Source organism: Pipistrellus kuhlii, unplaced genomic scaffold (assembly GCF_014108245.1).
Source record: "Pipistrellus kuhlii isolate mPipKuh1 unplaced genomic scaffold, mPipKuh1.p scaffold_m20_p_9, whole genome shotgun sequence".
In the NCBI taxonomy this organism is placed as follows: Eukaryota; Metazoa; Chordata; class Mammalia; order Chiroptera; family Vespertilionidae; genus Pipistrellus; species Pipistrellus kuhlii.
In genome coordinates this window covers 17,569,567-17,588,899 of record NW_023425595.1, presented here as the reverse complement: position 1 = coordinate 17,588,899, position 19,333 = coordinate 17,569,567, and the positions used below count along the sequence as shown (strand labels likewise).

The following is a 19,333-nucleotide window of genomic DNA, read 5'->3' as shown; positions in this document are numbered from 1 at the left end:
GTGAAACAATGCTAATAAATGTAAAGCCCTTTTGCAAACACCTGTGTATTTCTCTGAAGTTGCCTCTGACTTGAAATGCTCTTTATTTTTCCCTCTTCCACTCCTACTCATGCACTCACCCCCCTGGTGTCTGCATCCGTTGGTTAGGCTTATATGCATGCATGCGTGTCCTTTAGTTGATCTCTTCCCCTTACTTCCACCCTCCCCTACTTCCCTCTTAGGTTTGATGTTTCTATGTCTCTGGATCTGTTTTTGATTATGCTAAGCCCAATAAGCCAGTGAAAGAAATATATCTATCGCATGATCTCAATCATTTGTGGAATATAATGAACAACATGAACCAATGAACAAAATCAGATGTTTTCTTACCACAGAAGTTTCTTCCACACATATACACAGAGGGAGGAAAGCCAACATCCTACCCTTTGCTTATCAATTATCAGTTGTCAAAGTATGGTAAAATGAATCTCCGCTGTGTGTCCTTTTGAAAATGTAAATTTGGTTCTATATTTTCCAAAATTATAACAAATAAGTGCTGATGTAGGAACCTACTGGAATATTCCTGTAAACAAGAACCTTAAGTTATCCATTCAGAGACAGTACCACATTTTAAGAAAAGCAGATATTTATATATGCAGAATCTAAATATTCCTGTTCTGACCCATGGCTAGGATGCCCATAGTTCTCATTAAACCTTTGTCCAGCCATCTCATAAATAAATGTGTTCTAGTAAGGACCATCATCATACTTTAAACAAAATAAAATAATCTAGAGTTGAATGCTACAATGCTGTCTTGATGAACATCTGCTTTGGACCCTAGTGTAGCAATTGTAGGGTGAATTGCAAACATCCCAAAAGGCATGGTGAGCTTTAGTCCCACTTGTCCACTGCTGCTGTTCCTAGCCCTCTTTGAACCTATCTGTCTCCAACTCTAACTACCTTGAACTCAGATTCACACTATTTTTGTCAAAAGCCTCTAGCGTGTGTAAAATATTATGACTAGGGTGTGTAAAATATTATGACTACTGAAGCTTTCTGCTAGATGTGATCAGGAGAATGGAAAAAAAAAAGAAGTCATCCAATAATTTGTTCGCATAGCAGATATCATTGATGTGGCCAGAAGATTTTTATCTTTGTCAGGCATATTGGGAACCTCTCTCAAACCATCTTTGGGAATCTATCCCCCAAATGGAAGACATTATTCACCCTATGATTTAGTCTTTCTTTGGGAGTTTCACAGCCAGATAGATAAATAAGGCACATATAGAATTAAAAATACTCTATCTCACATATATTGACATAAGGAGAGAGAGAGAGAGAGAGAGAGAGAGAGAGAGAGAGAGAGAGAGAGAGAGAGAGAGAGAGAGAGAGAGAAGATTGCAGAGAACAAAATGGTGTTAATGTTGGATTGGAATAAATAAATTAGTGTCTTTTAAACAGATAAGTATTTATTTCATTGTTTTGCTATGTGAAACTGAAGTTTCTTCCCTGATTATTTTAAGAAAACATTCCCACTCTGTCTGTTTTAACCTTGACTGATTTAAGTATAGCCCCACCCCTATTCTCTCCCTGTATTACCTTCCCTTCTCCAGTGGAAAAGGCTGTATTTCATTACTAAAGGCTATTCTTTCCTTCTATTATTGTATCTAAATATTCTCCCACCTCACATTCTGCTTCCTAATTAAACATCACACTTCAGATAACTACTTAATTCCTGAGCCACTCTTGTGGAAGTTGTAAATCTTTCTGAATTTCCCTCTCTACTCCATGTTTAGGTGCAGCTTCAATGCTAGCATGAGTTAAAGATCCAGGCCTCTGTGTACGTGTGTGTGTGTGTGTGTGTGTGTGTGTGTGTGTGTGTGTGTGTGTGTGTGACAGAGAGAGAGAGAGAGAGAGAGAGAGAGAGAGAGAGAGAGAGAGAGAGAGAGAGAGAGAACACTAGTGCTGCAAATTACAGAGTAAAATGTAAATATTAATTGTGCTGAGAAGTGTTCCAAGCCTCCAAAAAATGCCAACTTTAACTCCTCTGGGTTACATAAAATCTACCTGATATCAATAACTGGCATTTACTGTGTCAGTAGTATAGCTTGTTCAGTCTGCATCCATATTTCTCAATGTATTGTCTGTTGAAGCCAATTCATCTTCATATCTCAGTTCCAAGCAGAAAGGTTGATATATAACAGAAACTCAGTAAATGTTCCTAGAATTGGGTAAGATTAAAGGCAGATTGAGGCACATCCATCTTGGTATTCCAGACACATCATCTCTTTAGAGATATTTTCTTTACAGAAATTTTCAGAATTATTAACAAACTAGAGGCCCAATGCAGGAATTAGTGCATGGGTGGGGTCCCTAGGCCTGGCCCATAATCAAGGTCAATTAGGGCCAGGCTGATTGGGGCCTTCTGGACAGGGGATGGATCTGCGGGCTGATTGGGGCTTGCTGGTTTGAGGGGTGGGGAGAGACTGGGTGCAGGAGGTTGGCAGCTGGCCCTGAGGAGGGAGCCAGCCCTCAGGCCCCCTGGGAAAGGGGAAACATCTGCTGCCACTCACCCTTAGTTCCTCATCCTAGCCTGCATCCCTGGTGGGGTTGGAAGAAGAGGCAACAGGAGCCAGGCCAGGTGGAGAATGAACAGACACAGGACGCTGGCACTCTGCCACCATGTGGTTCCCTGCTTTCCCCCCTCCTCCTTCCCTTACTATGATGCCACCACCCAAACTATCCTCTTGTCCTATTAGCATCTTCTTCTCCCATCTGGAGAAATTTCCTTTGGGTGTGGTCTTGCTGCCTCCTTCTGCTGCCTTCTGTTTACAGGAGAGGAGGGAGGCCAGACCTTCTATTTATTCTCTTGCACAATCATATTGCCTAAGCATTCTGATCATACATTTTTCTGCCAGGACTTTGAAGGCTGAGGGGATATTTTGGAGGACCCGTTAACACTAGCTGCAGTGTAATCTTAGCTAGGTTTCTCTGCACAGCCTCCTGGGTTCCCCGGGGCTCCTAAAAAGCATCTGTTTCTGTTACTTTCAATCAAAACACCTGTCCTCTATAAAGGTGCTAGTCCCTGCTTTTAGGAATCTTGTGTTTCTGATGCTGTTCTCTCAGGAATTACCCAATAAATTTGGTCTATTTTAATCTGTGACAGACTATCAGTTATATAAAAGTCTGAAGGGAATTGCTCTTGGTTAATATCTTTTATTAAAAAAAAAAAGATTAACTTGATTGGAGTTCTTGTCCTGATCATTACTGGTAGGAAATTCAATAGCTGTTGTTCTTGATTGGTGTCCCAGATTACCATTTATTATATTGAGAAGATAAGTTGGCCATGGAATGATTATCTTTATTTAGTAAAACATCTTTTCTGGAAAATATGTATGTTGCTTCCATGTCTTATCTATATATAAAAAGAGATATTATGCAAATTATCCAGGATTCCTTAAGGAAAGAGGCTGCACGTGCAGATGGGCAGAGAGGCTAAGGCTGGGGATGGGCCAGAGCTGAGACACAACACACAAGGGCACCTACTCTGAGCCGCAGTGGGGCAGCTGGGAGCAGGCCTTCAGTAGGCATCCAGCAGACACACACAGAGGCACCTGCTCCAAGCCTCCATGGCACAGCTGGGAGCAGGCCTCCAGTGGACATACATGGGGTTGGGGACCTGCTCCCAGTGGCCACCATGTGGCTCAGAGCACAGCCCGCACCCCAGTGGACACATACAGGTGGGCCTCTGCATGTGAGCTGAAGAGGAAACACCTTTTCTGATCGCTCTTTGGCTAAGCTCATCACTTGCAGTGTTCTTGGTAACTTGGGCAATAAGAACCCAAGAAAGTGATCTAGGGTTTTTCCACCTCACTCCTGGAGGGGATAAAAACAAAGGTCCACTGCTGGATGGGGCTAAGAAATGTCATATCCTGCCCTAGCTGGTTTGGCTCAGTGGATACAGCCTCAGCCTGCCAACACCAGGGTCTGGGTTCAATTCTGATTAAGGGCATGTACCTAGGTTGCAGGCTCCTCTCTGGCTGGGGCCCAGGTGAGGGCTCATGCAGGAGGCAACCAATCGAACTGTCCCTCTCACAATCATGTTTCTCTCTGTCTTTCCCTCTCTCTTCCATGCTCTCTAAAAATCAATGGGAAAATATCCTCATGTGAGGATTAAAAAAAAAAAAAAAAGGAAAAGAAAGAAAGAAATGTTATATCCTATGAAAGACATCTTGAAAATGCTAAAAGAAAGTTGTCATTTTTTCATGGTGAAAGGACTGGAGTCTGTGTTGATGAAAACACCTTGGCGGCTGTGGCAACTGGCAGTGGCAGCAGCAGCAGGTTGATGGGAGTGGCACCTTCCCCTGGTCAGCCTGGTCACCTCTTGCTGAGGGAGGCCAGACTGTAGCATAGGCCCTTCCCTATGGGGAGCATACCTAAGCCATCAGTAGGATATTCCCTGAGGGCTCCCATACTGTGAGAGGGTGCAGGCTAGGCTGAGGAAACCTCCTCCCTCCAGTGCATGAATTGTTATAAAATACTAGTGGTCCCGGTCCCATGGCCTGGCCTGCAGGATTGGGCTGAAACTGGCTCTCAAACATCCCCCGAGGGGTTCTGGATTGCAAAAGGGTGGAGGCCAGGCCAAGGAAACCTACTAGTGCACGATTGGGGGCCAGGGAAGTATGTGGGAGGTTGGCCAGCCAGGGAGGGACTGTGGGATGGCTCCAAGGTGTGCTTGGCCCATCTTGTTCAGTCCCAATTGTCCAGACCCTAGCAGCAAGCTAACCTACAGGGCAAAGCATCTGCCCCTGGTGGTCAGTGCACATCATGGAGAATAGTTGAGTGACTTTAGCATATCATTAGCATATTGCACTTTGATTGGTTGATAGCCCACTTATTATATTAAGCTTTTATTATAAAGGATTGGATGGTGAACAACTTTTTGATTGGTACTTTTCCCCACCCAATACTATTTTAAGGTTCATTCTGAAGAAATGGCAATACTGAGTTATTATGTAATGATATTCATAAAATGGTTACATATATTGTCAAGTTATTTCTCAAAAGGGTTATACAAACTTATCCCTTTAACAGTGTTTAAAAATAACCTTTCATTCTACTTTTACTCCTCCTCTCTTATCATGTACTTCATATTCTCCTTAATTTTTTCAAACAAATTTGATATACTAAAAGCTGTTATCTCTTGTGAATTTGAATTGTGTTCATTACTACTGAAGTTGTCATCCACAATTTTCTCCATGGCAATAGTCAATTAATGACCTTAAATCACTGAAATAATGTTCCTTTTTATTGGCTATAATTAGTCTCTTGAAATGTTGTCATCTCTCTTACCAATCAGCTTCTATCAAACAGATATTAAGTACATTTGATTTCAGAGATCACTCATTCTGTAAAGTGTGCTGTTAACCTGAATTTATCCCCCCCTGGGTACTTCATTCTTGGTTTTAATTGACAGAAAGGCTTTGTAGAGAGCCTGACTTGTACTAGAAGTTCCAAGACCTCCAGTCTGCCCCTAAAGATTCAGACTGTCTTTAAATCAGGTTTTGAGATGTCCTTCAGCAAAGGGCAATGCTTTTCTAATTTATTTAATTAGAGTAGTTTGTGATGTTATGAATATTACAATACTACTTTATAAAACCATTATTACTTCCAACTCACATTCACAATTATTTTCTAACATCTGGAGAAATTCTTTAATTCAGAACTTATGAAGTCGATACAGGCATTTCTTTGAGAATGACTGAACCATATTTTTGGGGTGAGCTTTAATGGAGTTACATTGGGAAGTAATTTCCCCAAACTATAATGATACATGGGTTCTTATTCAATTTTCTTTTCATTCCTTATCTTCCCTTACTAAGGAAGAGAGGGAAACCCTGGACTTTTCATAGCTACATTTGATTCAGGTCTTCTCTGGTTCTCATCTGCCTGCCAGCTCCTTCTCCTCTCCCTGGTTCTTTTAATCATGGGTTCCCACTTCCCCTTCCTCCACCTTCTTTCTCCTTGTTATAATAAATGTTCAGGTTGTTCTGATTCCCTTTTATGTGTCTAGACACTGGCTTTCCCCACATCATTCTGCACTGGGCTATTTCTTTTTTTCAGAGTAGAAACTATCATTGGCAGACTTTTCTCAGTCATTTACTTACAATTACTTAAAATTCAACTTATACTAGTACACCAGTGCTGGTCTAATTCAGTGGCATTCTGAAGGCGCTCTGCTCCCTCTAATGCATTTTGCACAATGTATGCTACTAATTATGGGTACTTATGCCCATCTGGAATGATTTCACTCTGTACCAGTATTTCTTTGCTCTGTTTGCTGCAGTCTCAGCTATCTTCCCTAATCTAAACACTGTTTCCTGCCCTGGCTGTCGTAGTTCAGTAGTGCATCTTTAAACCATTTGAGATTAAAGTATTTTGGGGAACAAAACGCATATTTAAAATGGAAATTACCTATTAATTCTTCAACAGTCCTCTCTTCCCACATTTTAATTTCACATTTTATACTCATCAAATGGAGAGTAATTTAAGCATACAGAAACAGTAGAAACACATATGGATTTTTAAAAATATATGTTATTGATTTTTTACAGAGAGGAAGAGAGAGGGACAGTGAGTTAGAAACATCAATGAGAGAGAATCATCAATCAGCTGTCTCCTGCACTACTGGAGATGTGTCCACAACCAAGGTACATGCTCTTGACCGGAATCAAGCCTGAAACCTTTCAGTCTGCAAGGCTATGCTCTATCCACTGAGCCAAACCGGTTTCAGCAGATTTATTATTTCTTAACCATTTTATTCCATTCAAATCAAGCCAAGGCCCTAAGAATGTATATGTGAATAATAATATCTTGGTGGTGTTTGTTTTCTCCAAACATAAAAGGAGGCCAGCCTGTGAATTCTGTTTCCTTTTTTTTTTCTTTTGTCTCTCTAGCACTCTATTAATTAGAAAGTAAAGTCTTGATTTTCACTGTAAGGAGAATGGTATTAGAGGACTTTCTCCCTTGTTCTTGAATAATCGGCCAAGTGCAGGTGCACACTGCATGAGCAGATGGAAATGCCATTAAGACAGATGTGACGACAATTCATTCACAGACTCTAATACTTTAAAACCCCAGTGCTAGTCTAAAAGCACATATCACAGCAGGCATGCCACAAGAAGAATCAAATGGGGGGACAAAATTTCAACAAGCTGTATAGGATTTCCAAATTTTAAAAGTGAAATGCCATTTAGTGATTTCAAAATCCTACAGCTATCCATGACTTCCTTAGGTAGTGAATACTTTTTACATTGGTAAACATAATTAGAAGAAAATCAAGCTAAATGCAGAACCATTGGTCATTTACACTATAACTCTAGTATAAGTGAGAATGATAGAATGTGAAAAGCTTTGGGCTTCAGAATGTGAACTATTGTACCTGATCATGTGAAAAGCCTAGATTAGTGCTCGGGGCAGGCATTGAGCATCACTTCCCTCCCAACTCCCTTAGAAAAACCCTTGAATCTTAGATATTATTTTCAACACTTAAAACAATGCTAAGTAGGCTTTCTAATTGGGATGAATGATAATCCCTGAGGAGAGAGATATCAATAGGAAGATCCACATGGATCAGAGCTGGCAAAGCTGAAGCCACAATGGGGTTATGCTCCGAACCTTATTATTTGGGAGATAGTTGCAAGAAAGTGAAGGATACAGGACTTGTGATCAGATGAAGATGTCATTCCACCTTTGCCTCTCAAGAGCAGTGTGACATTGCCCTGGCTGTTTTTGTTAAGTGGTTAGAGCATCAGCCCACAGATAGAAGGGTCACAGGTTCAATTTCAGGTCAAGGGCATTTACCTTTTTGCAAGTTCGATGACAGCGCAGAAAGGATGTGTGTGGGAGGCAACCATTCAATCTCTCTCTCCCGTCTCTCTCTCTCTTTCTCTCTCTCTCTCTCTCTCTCTCTCTCCTGCCTCTCTCTCTCTCTCTCTCTCTCTCTCTCTCTCTCTCTCTCTCTCTCTCTCTTTCTCTCTCTCTCTCCCTCTCTTGCCTCTCTCTCTTTCTCTCTCTTTCTCTCATCTTCCCCACTTTCCACTCTGTCTAAAAATAAATGAAGAAAATATCATGCAGTGAGGATTTAAAAACAGAAAAATGCTGTGTGTGGCATTGTGCAAGTCACTTAACCTTGAGTGTCAGTTTTGTTTAGTATTCCTGTTAAGTAGGAATACTACGTCTTGCTAGCAACCTCACAAAATTGTTAAGAAGCTTGTATAAGTGTATAAAATGCTACCTGAAAGTTTGACGGTTTTTGGATATATATTTTATATATATTTATATCGTCACTTTTGAGCTTTAACATCTGCCAGGGATTAATAAGCCTAGAATGACTAACCCTCAGATACTGTAGAGGATGTTAATAATGGGAGGGCATAAAGTAAGACAAAGAGATTCTAAAAGATTCTAATACCTATCCATTTATTCCTCTCACTCTGCAGTGGTTCTAATGTGCATAAGATTCTCCTAAGAGAACTGCTGGTTCCTATGCTGCATATCCAGATATTGTGATTCTCCCAATCTGGGCAGGAACCAGGATTCTGACTTATTGTTAAATACCCTAAGTCATTCTTAAGGTAATTTGAGGACCCCAACATGAGAAATTTTGACTAAAACCTTATCTATGATGCTTTCTTGCTCAATGGATAACAAATGAGTTGGAGCAAGAATCACAATTCATAATTAATTGTATAAACATTTCAGACTCTTTTTTATAGATGTCTGGGGCTACATACCTATGTTCTGGCCAATATTCTGTAAACAAGAGAGATGTGGGCACCTTCCAGATTGTATCTCTGAAGGATAGTGGGATGTAGCTATAGAGATGAGGACATCATGGCCCAAACAGGCAAAGGTAACACATCCAGTGAGAAGAGGTCTGGTCTTTAATAATTTCAAGAGTCACAACAGTTTGACTTTTGTTTCAGAAAGTCATAGAAGGAACATTCTATTTTATTTAAGATTCTGCTATACTGGGTCTCTATCACCCAGGGCTAAACACAGTTTTGTTTTGTTTTTCTAATGAATAAAAGTATGAAATTAGCACTCAGATTAGAATAATGCAATATTATAAAGTGAAATGCATAAGTTTAGTAATCTCACTTGCAAAATGGACATTCTAGCACCACACTCATAAGACTATTTAAGAACCATCCTATATAATAAAGAGGTAATATGCAAATTGGCCACCATCCAACACATAAGACAGCTGCCCCTGTGAGGACACAAGATGGCCACCACAAGATGGCCAGCAGGAGAGGGCAGTTGTGGGTGATCAGGCCTGCAGGGGAGGGCAGTTAGGGACCTGGCCTACAGGAGAGAGTAGTTGGGGGGACCAGGCCAGCAGGGGGAGCAGTTGGAGGCAATCAGGCTGTCAGGGGAGGTCAGTTAGGGGGAAACAGGCCTGCAGGAGAGGGCAGTTGGGGATGATCAGGCCAGTAGGGGAGCAGTTAGTCATCAATTAGGCTGGGAATGGGCCTAAACAGGCAGTCAGACATCTCTCAAGGGGTCCCAGATTGGAGAGAGTACAGGCTGGGCTGAGGGACACATATACACACCCATGCACAAATTTTGTGCACTGGGCCTCTTGTCTATATAATAAAAACTTAAGCAACTGTTACAGTGAAACAACCAGAATGACCATTCGCTATGATGCACACTGATTACCAGGGGCAAAGGCTTAATGCAGGAGCTGCCCCCAGGTGGTCAGTGCACTCCCACAGGGGGAGCACCACTCAGCCAGAAGCCAGGCTCAGGCAGACAGTAATGATCAAAGAGTCCTGCACTGCAAGAGGGATGTCTGACTCCCTTCTTAGGCCCATGGATATCCCCTGAGGGCTCCCAGACTGCAAGAGGGCACAGGTTGGGCTGAGGGAACCTCCCATCCCCAGTGAAAAATTTTGTGCCCAGGGCCTCTAGTTAAAGATAAATATGCATACAAATTGTGTGATGAAGTGTCTGTACTTTGTGAGCAGTCATATTTATTTTTATTACTAATGAAAATTTATAAAACATTTTTTATGACTATAAGCCATTGACTATATGATTAAGATACTATGCTATGGTTGGCAGAGTAACTTAGAAAGAAATATACCTCCAACTCTAAGCTTTGAGACTTGAGTGAATGCCAGGCCAAAAGAGCTTGTGGGAGAAATACTAGTTGAGTCTACATTTGGCATCAAAGCCCTAATGAGCTTATTGGGGACCACACTTCAAGTCAAGCAATGGCAATGTAGAGTTTCAAGGCCCTTACAAAATACTGAGGGAATGTCTGTGAAAGGTTATTTAAATGGTTGATTTATTATTCATGTGCAAGGTTTATGATAAAGGCTGTTTGAATCATATTCCCATCATCATGAAAAATAGCCCGGTCACAGTACTGCAGTCAGAAAGATTTATGGGAGTGCTTTTGCCATATTTGAGAGGTCTGCTTAGTAAGGACACTGGAGTAGCATATGAGGGTGGCCATGTGTTAGTCAGATAATTTGTATTACTTAAAATCACTCAAGGTGGGGATGGTGGAGTTGAAAACATGAGGTAGTTAACTTAAACTATTTGTAAGTGATATGAACCAGAGAGATTTTATTTAGCTGTGAGCACAAATCCGGAAATGGACTGACATTATATTCTCCCTGTATAAATCTGGGGCAAGTGCCCACATTAGCTTTTAGTAGTGCTTCTCAAACTTGGGTGAGCAGCAGAATCACCTTAGAAGCTATTTAAGTATTTAGGTACAGGTAGCCAGGCCCTGGTTCAGAGATACTGACTCAGTAAGTTTGGGTCAATTTGGGGCTTAAGAATTTATATTTCTAATAAGTACCCAAGTGATACTGCTATTCCAGAAAACATATTTGAAGATGGTTGTCCTGTGTAAGGAAGCTGATAGTGTGTATTTCTGTGTTGAGTTCATGGTGGAAACTGGAGCACTTAACTGTGTGTATTGGGTTAAAAAATAATTAGAAAAAATTGAATATAACTTGATTTTAATATCAAAATGCTTCAAATGTTCAGTGAAAGATAAATAATATTTACCCACAATGCCTGTTCTCTTTTGCTGGAACCACGATTTTAAAAGCAGGAAACTTTGAGTCATACAATGAAGATAAATTTCAAATTTCAATGTAAATGTAATTTAAAATGGAAGATCTTTGCTGACATAAATGACAGCTGCAATAAAGCAAAATGCTTTCAGAAACATATTGGAATTTCAATGAGCATATTTTATGAAAACTTTTAAAATCAAAACATGATGAGCACAACGCATTGTGTGAATTTTACTTTTTAAAAATATAGCAAATTTACTTGATAAGAATATAACAATTTTAAAAAGTATTAATATCCTCTTTGTTTAGTGTGCTTATTTATAACTTTTGTGTTATTTTAGCAAATACCAAAAAGGGTATGCATAGTTTAATTTGTGATCTATTTGAAGTAGTTAGTTATTTCAATAGGTATTAAGTTCTAAACTATTAAAACTGCTACTTTAAGAACAGTCAAAGATCTCTTTGTAGTGTAAAACTACTATGAACATTAAAGTAGTTTTATCATATAATTTTTAAAAGATTTATTAATATCCATCTCTTTATTCAATAATACTGATATTTTTCAAAGAATATATATATATCTTTATTGATTTCATAGAGGAAGGGAAAGGGAGAGAGAGAAACATTGTTGATTGGCTGCCTCCTGCACATCCCACACTGGGGACTTAGCCTGCAACCCAGGCACGTGCAGGAATTGAACCATGACATCTTGTTTATAGATCGATGCTCAACCACTGATCCACTCTGACCCAGCAAGGAATATATATTTTACATGAGAAATCTAATACACCTGGCTTAAATGATGAATATACCAATTATTTCTGTCTATTGTTTTATAGATTATGAGGTCAGGTATTTTGTTTTTAATACAATTGAATAAATGTGTTTGTTTGATGTACATCAATTTTTTTTTAGCCCTGAAAAAGGTTCCTGACTATATCACAGTTTATGCATTCATTCACCTACTGAAGGACATCTTAGTTGCTTCCAAGTCTTAAAAACCAGGAATAATGTTGCTTTAAGTATCCTTGTGCAGATTTTAAATGGATATGCATGTTTAACTCCTTTGGGTATATATCAAGGAGTATGATTTCTCAATCATGGTAAAAGTTTATACAACTGTGTAAGAAACTGCCAAACTGTCTTCCAAAGTGGCTGTACCATTTTGCAGTCTCACCAGCAGTGAATGAGAATTCCTGTTGTTCCATAGCTTCCACAGCATTTGGTGTTGTCAGTAATTTGAGTTTTTGCCATTATAATTGATGTGTAGTGGAATCTCATTGCTATTTTAAATTGCAATCCCTAATGACATAATGTGGACATTAATACTGCATGTAAAGATCTTTTTGTACCCACCGTGTCTTTTTGTATGCAGTATACATTGGTTACAGGAAGACTTATTTAATATTTGAAGAATGAATGGATGAATCGTAGAATGAATCAAGTCAAAACTAGGGCTCTGACTTTAATGGTAAATATTCTGACACAAATAGAGGCCAAAACTGAGAAGGAGAGAGGAAACTTTGTCATGAGGTCATTTGGCATCACCATATGAGCAGCTGCCTCCTCCACTGCATTCTGAATGCACTCTGAGCACAGATGTTTTCTCCAAGATCAAATTAATCATTCACATGCAAAAAAATAATACTGACATAATTTCCTTTCAAAGGAGAAAGTCCATGTAGAACTAGCAGCCCTTGTTCTCACAGCATGCCCAATCACTTGGAGTGCAAATGCTGTAGCAGGATTAAGTCTTACATAAGCAGAAAAAGATACTGGAAGAATACTTAATGTTTAAGGTACATGACTAAACTTTCAGATAGGATTGAGCAAACTTCTGCTTAAGAAAAATGTAGAAGCTGATGCATTTGACCCTAAAGAAAAAATATTTTGGCCCTAACTGGTTTGGCTCAGTGGATAGAGCGTTGGCCTACGGACTGAGGGGTCCCAGGTTCAATTCTGATCAAGGACATGTACCTTGGTTGTGGGCACAACCCCAGTATGTGCAGGAGGCAGCTGATTGATGTTTCTAAATCTCTAACCTTCCCCCTTCCTCTCTGTAAAAAATTAACTAAATAAAATACATATTTTTAAAAAGAATATTTTGATTTTAGCATCAATGTTTCTTCAGACTTCTCTATTGGTCTATCTGAGCTCCTTTAGTTCAATAATAAACACTAAGAAATTATTTTTACTTGTTGCTTGTAGCTTTAACCAAGCTAAGTAGGGTCTGAGAAGATATCCAGAAGAAACTGTCTACTGCTAACATCTTAGTGATGCCATTCTAATAGCCTGTTATTTAACAGGAAAGGAGGAAAGGGGAAGCTAGATATAGACAAGTCATTTTGTAGCTTTGCCAAAAAGCTGCGTTTAGCAATCTCCAAATCTGTTCTCCTCTGGTTGATTTGATGGGGGAAGGGACTGGACAAAGGCGGTTTAAATGCTTGCCCAGTAAGGTCTGAATGTCATAAGAAGATGTTTACCTGCCTGCTTGTCAATCAAACCTAAAAGTGAATCAATGCCCAGAATGGGCATGGCCACTGCAAGGAGATAAACGTGAATATTTAAACTTCCCAACCGAGGAAGCTCCCTTTCCTCTCTCAGGTGCTGGGTTCCCAGGTCTCCTGTGGTAGGGGGTTGTGCTCTCCTGTTCCCACATGCTGGACTCCACAGAATAGACTAACGGACTTTAATTTGCCCTGGATGCTGAACTTCCCCTGACTACAACAGAGGATGGAGGCTCTGGACATTGGCCTTGTTTCTGACTCTCCTGGAACCCCAGCTGCGCCTTTTCCAGGACTGGCTTAAGGGGGAGGGGACTTTAAAACCCAAGAAATGTAACTTCATGCAAATAAAGCCTTCTTCCACATCCCATCTTCACATAGGGGCTTCTGAAAATTCTTATTTCAGCAGCACTCCCAGAACCTTTACCTTGCTCCCACTAGCGACCGGGGAGTTTAATTCTCTGGGAATTTTAGGGCAGCTCAATTTGTTCTACTTGTTAAATCAGATAGAATCTAGATTGATCTATAATAAAAATAAGTATAACATCCTAAGAAAGTGAATAATATTACTCATACTGCACTGTTTACTAAGAAACAGCATTTAACTCAGTACAGATTAGACACTTTGGCTGTAGACATTGAGTAGAAATTACATATACTTTTGCAAATTATATGTCTACAAAATAGTCATATCTACTTAATGTTTGAAACTAAAGCAAATTTTCCTGTAGTTGATATTTCCACCAATGTATCTATATTAAAGCACTTAGATATTGACAGACAAAATAATCTGTGAATAACTTTTCTTCCTTATTCTAGAAGCTATAATTTTTTAAAATTTTATTTTATTGTTTAAAGTATTATAAATAGTAGCTATAATTTGAACTTGTTTTTGTTGGGAGGAAAGTAATTCCAAATGACTTATTCTGTTTGGACTTTTTCTCCATTATTAATTCTGAAACTATTTTGTAACAATTCATCTTTCTCTATTTTAAAATTCTTTTTTTCCTTTTATGTGGCTTAGAATAAATAAAAAAGATTTATGTACACATTTCTTTTTTTTCTGTAGTTTCTTGACAGTTAAGCTTTCTAAATGAAAGATGTTTCCCCCATTTATTGCCTTCTTTACCACTTATTTTCAAACAAGAACTTTGGAAAAGCAATCTTTAAACTTAAGGATTAATCTATTTTTAAAGTGTACTGTCTGACTTAATAACTTTTTAAAAATGTATATATTTTTATTGATTTCAGAGAGGAAGGGAAAAGAAGAGGGAGACAGAAACATCAATGAGGAGAGGGAATCATTGATTGACTGCCTTCTACACATTGGACCTAGCCTGCAACCCAGGCATGTGCCCTTTACTGGATTCGACCTGAGATCCTTTGGTCTGCAGGCCGATACTCTTATCCACTGAGCCAAACCAGCAAGGGCTGACTTAACAACTTTTTAGGAGTGTGGGGAACCATAAATACTACATGAAAAGTGCCTAGTATTATAGACTATATCCTGATTTCATAAATATCAAACAGTGAAAAAAAGTTTCATCTAAGAAATGATAAAATAAACACTTATGGTTTATATCTCAGTCCCAGATCTCATCCCTTTCCTGAGGTTTTCTCAATAAAAGACACTTAGAAAATTTGCAAAATACCATAATATCTGCCAATGTTTTAGAAATAAGGCATTTATGTTTCATATTACCCCTAAATTCTATTAAGATTTTCAATTACAAAGTGACTTGTTTCAAAAAGCATGCCCATTTTCCAGGAATTTCAAACACAGTTAAATGGAAACAAATGTGGATCTCACGCAGTCATATATAATGGTTTTGCACATCCCTCTTAAAAGTCCTAAAATAGGAGATGCTTTTCATCGCTTTGAAGCATCACTATTGTGACACACAGCAATCTCTGGTTTTAGTTTGAATACCACTGCAGGTGTTTTTACTTTAAGGTCACATTTTAATTACACTTTAAAGACATTAACAGTTTTCAGTTTCATAACAGCAATAGTATATCTTATTCAAACCCAAAAATAATGTGGTAAACACATCTATATACTTTATTATATTTGACAATCCAAATGATCCCAGTTTCTGACTTATGACATGAAAATTGAGACCTCATAATTCTACCTTATAATTAAGTACAGTGACTTACTGTCTCTCAATTAGTTGTCACAGTAACTCCATTCCTATCATATAATTATAGATACCTCCTTCTACTTGGTCCCTGTGTATTTTCTGAGCCTCATTCCTCAAGCTTTCTCTTCATTCTGCATGAAATCCTCATAATATAAATTCATGTTTTGCTTGTTTTATCCATTATTGGTTTCTATTATTTGCAAACAAAAATCCCAGTTAACGCCTAATTTTACTTTAGACACTGTAAAATGAAGACACTGTAATTTCAGAATTTTTACATTTCTATATAGCAAGATTATTGAGATATACGAGATTTATTATACTAGGTTTATATCTCTTTCTGTTGAGTAGCCCAGAATGTTGGGATTAAGACACCATGTAAAATATATTAGGATGTTTTAATTTCATAGGCAAAAATCAAACTAGATTAAGCAGATATATTATTTATTAAGAAATATTTTCTGGGGGTCCCTTTCCCTCTCCCCATGTAGGAGTCTGTACTTGTTTTTCAATAAATCTTCACCTTTGCTATAATAAAAAAAATTATTTTCTGTTACTATCAGGTATTGGGAAATAATAAATTATATTTTTAGACAGGGCTGAGACATATACAAACTAGGTTCCTAAGAAACTGGGGGGAACATTTGTTTTAACCTACCCCAAATTTGTACAGCATCCAATTGGGAGGAAAATACTTATGTAGGTGTTAAGCAAGATCTATTTTCTTGCTTTAGACAAGGCAAAATACTTGGATATATTATCTTCCCACATCCTGATAAGTTATGGCATTAGTGTTTGATCTAATCTTGGATTCTTGGAGGTCCTTTGGTAGTCTAATCATATATTGATTTCAGAGAGGAAGGGAGAGTGAGAGAGAGAAACATCATTAATAAGAATCACTGATCATCAGCTGCCTCCTGCACACCCCTTACTGAGGATAAAAGTCAAAACATGGCATGCGCCCTGACTGGGAATCAAACAGTGACCTATGGGTTCATAGGTTGATGCTCAACCACTGAGCTACTGGCGAACTATGGCGTACACTGAGCCTGGGCACTATGAATCTTATGGAAGTGGCAGAATTATATGATTATAGGGTGGACAAAAAGATTTAGGTGCTAGAAAGATGTAACTGAAAAACCCAGTATACTAGCTTCCAGCAAAATTGTGTGAAGGGGAGTAGAAGGACCAACAACATCGCTGGGATTCAGTATTTATATGTACCCAGTGTTCTTTGTCTATGTTAGGTCTTTTCTCAGATAAGTTCAGATTTAGTAGTTACCCTTTTCTCCCTAATTCTCAAATATAAAATATTTATGTTTCAGTCTCATCCGTGATGTTCTTGTTACTTTATCAAATCTGGACCAAGACTCTGATTGGCTGGGCTTGAATCTCATTCTGTTCCCTTGATGCCATGGCTAGAGTTTGTGTCATATGGCCACATGAAATTAGCATGGAAAATATTTCTCATAAGAAAAACCAAGGTGTGGTTATTAGAAGAAATGATGATGGAAGTATGACATGAAGAAAGAACAGACATTTAATCATTTGATGACTCTCTTAATCTACCTTTATGTATATCCTCTCAAGTGAGGCGTATTTATAATTGTATTCTGGAATTTTTGGTATAGTTACCTGTGCAAGTTGTTTCTTTAGATCTTATAAAAATATCATTAAGTGTGATATGGTTGAGAGCCTTCACTTAGAAGGTAAAAGTAATGACACAAGTCTAATTACCCAATTGCAATAACCCTGTTTTTAATGCCTAAATGCTATCAAGCCTTTTTTTTGAGGGGTGGCGGGGGCGGGGTAATTAAGAAAGTAGTCACTAATCATGTGTGGAAAGGTTAAATCAATGCGTTGTCTGGGAACCAGTATCCCCTCATGAGCACTGTGTGCCATCCATGCTGAAGAACATGCCATCTAAGAATAATCTCAGCATGGTCCTTGGCAAGCTCCCTTGTGTCCCGCAATTGGCCCCATTGTGGGTGATTATAATGAATTAACCCCAGTTCTGGATATGTTTCAAAATGGTGAAATACTGTAGTTCTTCAGCTCCAGAAATGGCATTTAGCTTAATGGAAACATATTGCTTTATACAGTTGCCCAGAATTACCCACCGCCAGGGCAGACTATGAACACACAGTATAATCGCAGCTTCTTTTTGGATGGAGTCCATGTGGAGGGGTGGCTGCCTTCCCAGTGCTAATCCACATGCAATGTCCAAGATGATTGTAAACATTTCCGGTAAAATAATGTTTTATTCACCACTTTCTCTCTCATCTTAAAATTGAACAGAATGAACAAAAGGCAAGAAAAACAAGAAACGTTTTAAGTGAAGATGCAAATTTTAAGTAGTATAGACTATATTTATGAATTTTTAAATTTATTAACTTATCATTTCTAATCAAGTTAATCATGTGTGAATGTTTTGTGTTTGTATATGCATCTTAATTTCAAATGTGTTTCACTCACTTTTTTCTTATTTATTTTTATTTAAATTTTATTTTGTATATATCTTAACTTTTTATTTTGCAATAATTTTTACATAGAAAAGACAGAGCAAATTAATACAGAATGTTCTCATGTACCTTAGCCAAATCCTCTAATGTAACAGCAGAAAGAATGATAAAACAATTATTGAACTAACAAATTAACATTTATACAGTAATATTAAATAAACTATAGACTTTATTTCAATTTCATTTGTCTTTTCATTAAAACAATATAACTATAGAAAGATAAAATATGTAAGTAAATATCAAATCTCTAGAGCTATAGCTCTATGTACAAAATAATAAGATAAGTAAAAAAGGGAAAATTGACCATTGCATTACAAATAATTAAGATTGCATATATCAAAACATAGACATGAACAGAAAGAAAGCTAGGCATTTTTTTAGTCTACAATTTGAGCAATACTGCAGAGTTAGCACATCAGTATGTGTCTCATTATTGTAGTTTACATGCTTTTAAATACAGAAATAATGTATATTATTAAAGTCTCTTTAAAAACCCTAATCCTGTGCTCAATGATAAATAAAAATATTTGCAAAAAGGCATTATTGAGTGGATCAAGGTAACTCCTCATATGTATAAAACATTTTATGGTATTGAAATTCTTGATGGGTGTTTTAGAATTCCAGCTCATAGCTAAAGAGAAAAAAATAGACAAATGGTTATTCTGAACTGGTGTACCTTATCTTTGTATGGCAGAAAAATAAAATAAGAAATGCTCAAAATCAGGTAAGAATTGTGAATGAAGAACTCTTAAATGTAATGTATCTATTTATCCAGTTACTCATTCACTCTGCATAAATTTTCATCCATTTGCTCATGGTGCTCATCAAATTGACTCTCTCAGAGGAATTATGCAGGACATGTAACTTGCCATTGCACTGTTTGCTCCCAGAGAGACATTACAAAGTCAAAATGCTGTGAGCTTTCGCAAAGTTTTTGCTCTACTTTTGCTGCCTTTATAAAAGGAGTTTGGGGTACTCAGTTACTGGGCCAAAGACTAAAAGCCTGAGTGAAATGAGACAGAAAATATTGAATGGATCTATGGGTTTAGATGATTGTAGCTTTCATGTCAGAATTAATAGA

General features: G+C 38.1%; 1 protein-coding gene across 1 annotated transcript in view; it reads left to right on the top strand.

Moving 5' to 3' along the window:
* The window catches only part of LUZP2 (leucine zipper protein 2), a 278,267-nt gene that overhangs the window by 197,237 nt on the left and 61,697 nt on the right, over nt 1-19,333 (top strand).